Source organism: Vicia villosa, unplaced genomic scaffold (assembly GCF_029867415.1).
Source record: "Vicia villosa cultivar HV-30 ecotype Madison, WI unplaced genomic scaffold, Vvil1.0 ctg.003908F_1_1, whole genome shotgun sequence".
In the NCBI taxonomy this organism is placed as follows: domain Eukaryota; kingdom Viridiplantae; phylum Streptophyta; class Magnoliopsida; order Fabales; family Fabaceae; genus Vicia; species Vicia villosa.
The window spans coordinates 196,979-202,712 of record NW_026706335.1 but is presented as its reverse complement, the minus strand read 5'-3'; the positions used below and the strand labels follow the sequence as shown (position 1 = coordinate 202,712).

The 5,734-nt window shown below is 34.8% G+C and overlaps 1 pseudogene; it reads left to right on the top strand.

Moving 5' to 3' along the window:
• Positions 1–846: 846 nt before the first annotated feature.
• Positions 847–2,415, top strand: LOC131641659 (uncharacterized; annotated as a pseudogene).
• Positions 2,416–5,734: the final 3,319 nt, after the last annotated feature.

Below are 5,734 nucleotides of genomic sequence, written 5' to 3'. Positions count from 1 at the left end.
AGTCAGATTAAGGTCTTCCAAGAGCTTCACTTTGATCCCTTTCTGCAGTGTCTTGAATTGCTCGAACACTTGTTCTTCAATCTTCACACTCAGCTGGATCCTTGATGAAGCTTCTTGATAAAAACCCCCAAAATTCACCTATCTTGGAGGACAAAACCCTCAGATTTTATTCACCAAAAACCCCACAAATCTTCACCCACTAGGAATCTTCAATTCCGTTCCATGGACGTTATCGAACTCGATCACTAACCCTCAACACAAGAATGATTATGTGTAATTATGTTGGAGATGATGAAGAACGAAGATGAGAAGCCTTTGTGTATCTTTCAGTTGTTGGTGTTAATGAGCAATAATGAACCTTGGACAATATATATGAGAGCTTATCAGTTGGAGCAGAGAAAACCAGAAATTTTGGCATTTTTGATCAAATAGGTCGACCTCTTGTAGTGCTTAGGTCGACCTAACAGAGCTGCATATCCTTTGGATGTCATTTGTTCCCAGTTAGGTCGACCTGTTAAAGAAGTAGGTCGACCAGAATCCACTTCAGATGCGTTTTGGGGACCTTTCATCAGATTAGGTCGACCTAGTTATTGTGTAGGTCGACCTAGCAGAATGATATGTAAATTTCTTCATTTTAGGTCGACCTGGGTTGGGAGTAGGTCGACCTGACTGCTGTTTTTCTGAGTTCCTCTTATTTTGCTTGTGTTGAGTCGACCTATATGCATAGTAGGTCGACCCTGCTCTGTCATGAGTGACCAGTGCTTGCTTTTCTTTGAGTTCTTCTGCTTGTGCCTTGTTGCTTGTATGCTTGTTGAGTTTGCCATGAATCAAAAACATCTTTGTGAGTGTGATCTTGTATTTACAAGATGAACCCAAATGGCTTGGAGGTTCATCAGAACCTTCTGCAAAAAGAACAAAGAGTCCGGCTTCTGGAGCATATTCAACATCTTCTAACCCACCAACGCCAACAAGCGAATACAATCCACCATCGCCGACTTTGTTACATCGTCCAATCGATAATAAGGCGGCCAAAAGGAAGCAAAAAGAAAAGTTTGTGGAAAAGCCTACTCCTAAATTTGATGCTATGAAAGAGGACTTAAACAAAAAAATTGAATTAATGTCGGGGTTTGCACGTGATTATGCACGTATTGAGAGTGAAAATGGAGATAGAGAGGAAAAGGATTGATGCTGAGTTGCACGCGGCAAAGATCAATGATTTGCAAATACTCACGAAAGATACAACATATATGACACAAAGAAGGAATATATAGAGGAATCGTGAAGAAGGACATGAGCAGCTATTCATTGATTATTTCTCAGAAACTCCAGTGTACACGGATGAGCAATTTCGTAGAAGGTATCAAATGCATAAACATGTATTCCTTCGCATCGTTGAAGCTCTTGGTCAACATAATGAGTATTTTCAATTGAAGACTGATGCAACTGGTAGATCAGGTCTTTCACCGCTACAAAAATACTGCTGTTATTCGTATGTTGGCATATGGAACATCTGCTGATAATGTGGATGACTATTTGAGAATCGGTGAAACCACAATATTAAAATGTGTTGATAATTTTACAAGGGATGTGATTAGTTTATTTGGGCCACAATTTTTGCGAAAGCCAACAACCGAAGACATTGAACGCTTGCTACAGATGGGGGAGACACGTGGCTTTCCAGGTATGTTAGGGAGTATTGATTGTATGCATTGGGAATGGAAAAATTGCCCAGTTGCATTGAAAGGGTAGTATGTTCAAGGTGATCATGGTAAACCCACTGTTATGCTTGAAGTCGTTGCTTCACAATACTTATGGATTTGGCATGCTTTCTTTGGGGTAGCGGATTCAAACAATGATATCAATGTGGTGAACCAATCTGATGTCTTCAACGATGTTATGCAAGGGAGAACTCCTGAGATCCATTATTCAGTCAATTGACATGAATACAACATGGGCTATTATCTATCAGATGGCATTTATCCTGAATGGGTTACATTTGTGAAAAGCATCCCAATGCCACAAGGGGATAAGAGAAAATTGTTTTCTCAATATCAAGAAGGTGCAAGAAAGGATATCGAACGAGCATTCAGAGTTCTCCAATCCCGTTTTGCGATCATACGTAACCCGACTCGATCTTGGCACTTGGATGCACTGAAACACATAATGAACTCGTGCATCATATTGCACAACATGATTGTTGAAGATGAACGTGCAACATATGGTGCCAATTTTGATTATTCTTATGATCATTTGAGCAATGACCCAATTGCACAACCGGCCGATTCTAATAATCATTTTCAAGAGTTCTTACGTAGAAGACATCATGTTCACGATAAGCAAATTCATCGTCACCTTCAACAGGACTTGATAGAACACATATGAGAACGTCTTGGACATGAGAATAACCAGGATTAGAAGTTATTTTAAACATTTATTATTTTTTATGGTAATAGTTTATTTTAATATTTATGACTTTTTTTTTTTGTATTTTGGTATAACTTATGTGTCATGTAGTATGTTATTTAATATATTTTCATATTTTTTAATTTTTATTATTTAATATAAAATATAAATTTGAAATATAATGTAAATTTTGTGAGACCCATATTAGAGTTTTAGGTGAGTAGTATGGATATTTAGAAAATATAGTTAGGTGGTTTAAATAATTGAGAAGTGTGAAGTAATATATTATATTAGATGAGACCCAGTTATACCACCAACATGAGTAGTATGGATGTGGGTGCTCTAAAGGGTTAAGTATGTTTTTTGTCCTTATAAATATCTCAAATTTTATTTTTAGTTCCTATTAAAAATGACATATTTTAATCCCTATACAAATTTTATACATGCAGTTTTAGTCCCTACTATTTTTTAAAATTTTGAAAACTACTTAATTACACTTAAACTTTTAAATTTGTAAAAAAAATTTCATACGTATTTAGAATATTATAAAATATTTATTTATTAAATTATAAAATTTTTTAAAATGAGAAGAATTAAATATGAATTTTTTAAATTTCAAAAGATAATGATAAAAGTAATGCAAATCTTGAGTTAAAAATAATATTTTGAGTAACTTTTTTTTGATGAACTTTTTATAATGTTCTAAACATGTCTGTAAAATAATAATTCAAAAATATACATCAATTTAACAATAGGGACTAAAAATACATGCATAATAATTTTGTGGGAACTAAAATAAGTCATTTTTTTAATAGGGACTAAAAATGAAATTTGAAATATTTATAGTGACCAAAAACATACTTAACCCTAAAAATGTCCAATAAAAATTTATCAGGGGACCAAAGGTGTAATTTGTTGAGAGAAAGTGTGAAGAGAGAAATAAGTAAGAGAGAGTATGACAAGAGAGAAAGAGATGAGAAATAGAATAAACTAGTTTGTTTACCCGTGCGAGGCATGTAACACCCCATTTCCCCATCACGTAATTAATTAAATTATCATAGTAATTAGATTATAACAATCATTAACAAATGGGATGTTACATCTAACGACATACAATAATGCTCATATCTTATTCAATGATACATAACACTTATAGATAAGATGAACTAACATAAAACAATCATAGAATCCAACGTCTTTTCATTAACACAGCGGAAATAATTCAATCATAATAAAACTATCATTCATGCAATTTAAATTAGTATCTTCCCAAAGAAATCAGAAGGGTACTCAACAAAATGCAAAATCCTCAAATAAATAATTCATAACATAAACAGACAAGCGTTCATCCCCGGTGTTACGTATCAGAGCACGACCCGACTCTATCTACGCGATAGTAGGCAACACTCCATACCTCGGCTACTCTAATCCTTGTCACCTGCATGTTACCCACGTAGAGGTAACATTCAAACAGAAGGGGTGAGATATCACAACAATCTAATAAGTTATATAATTGTAACTATGCAATAGATATCTCATAAGTATAAGTCAAGAATCATACGTCAGCAGTTTACATCATATTTATTCATCATCATATACAACGCATACACAAGTACATCCAATCATTATGCAACAAACACCTTCGTGTATGACACTGACTCGATTCCATGCATGTGGTACCATCAGGGCATAAGCCCTCTCCAAAAATGCCAATGCTGGGCAATAATAAGGCATAAGCCTTCAACGGCAGGGCATAAGCCCTCAACATTTTGCCAATCTAGGCCAACAACAAGGCATAAGCCTTCAACAATGCAATGTATGTGACATCTACGTGTAATAATTCAATTTCCCATTACTAACATATATTATCTTCCCATTATCGTCCATGTATTATTATCTTCAAGAGCTTTTATTTCTTCTTGCATTGCGGAGCGCCATCTGCTATTTTTTACCGCTTCTACAAACGTCATCGGATCTTTCTCCATTGTCACAGATGCAAGAAACCTGCGATGCTGTAATGAAATTTTTTTACAGTTAGCATAATGTGCAATAGTATACAACACACGGTGGCTCGTTCATCCGCGGAAGCTGAGTATTATTCAATGGCCAGTACCACATGTGAACTGAAATGGCTTAAGGGTGTCCTCTCAAGCCTTGGGATCACTCATTCCATGCCCATACAACTTTACTGTGATAGTTAAGCCGTGTTACATATTGCAAAGAATCTCGTATTTCATGAAAGAACGAAGCATATCGAGATAGATTGTCACTTCATACGTGATGAGATTTCCCGTCGCAATTTGCAACCATCTTATGTTCCCACTCATACACAACTTGCAGATACATTTACTAAAGCTTTGAGGTACAAACAGTTTCATGCCTTACTTGGCAAGTTGGGCATTTGGACTCCACAGGCACCAACTTAAGGGGGGGGGGGTAATAAGGAAACAATATATATGTTAGTAATGGGAAATTGAATTATTAGAAAACAATATTTGTTAGTAATTTAATTTCCCATTACTAATATATATTATTTCCTTATATGGAATCATTGTCAAGCAAATTAATGTTGATTTGCTGTACCTTTGACCAAGCTGTCAAAAGAGAGATTATAGGCATAAGTTTAGGAAATCAGATACCAATAACTAGCCGGTATCGTGTTTATATATATATATATATGGTTTGTACTATGTATTAAAAGAATAACACATAATTATCTCATAAATTTATCAACGTGCGACAGCATAAATATGCAATAACAAGGCATAAGCCTTCAACAATTATACCATTCCAAGTCATCATTCATCGTCATCATGAAATAAAAAGGCATAAGCCTTCAACACTTGCCAATCAAGGCCAGCAACAACATCATTATAAAACATCAAGGCATAAGCCTTCAACAATTTGCCGATAAATGCGAACAATTATCATCATCACACAACAATATCATAATACAACAACATTCATTCATCATGAATAATAAGGCATAAGCCTACACAATAATCCTGTCATTTCAGGTCAACAATAACAATCACATCATAGTAATATATTCTACAAATTATGGAATTATCATTCCAATAACTTTCTCATCAATTATCACCAAAATCATCGCATTATACGCAACCCTAACACATGAAATATCAATTAACAGCAGAAAATTATTAATTTAAAATCCCAAAATTATAATCATGTGAAAGATAATATTTTTAGCTTTCCAATGGTCCAAACGATACTTAAATCGGACTTACGGATCAAAAATTATGATTCTTAGAAAAATTAAGTTTTCTGAAAATTGTCAGGTGTAACGGGTTACAGCAGGGCTGTTACCCGG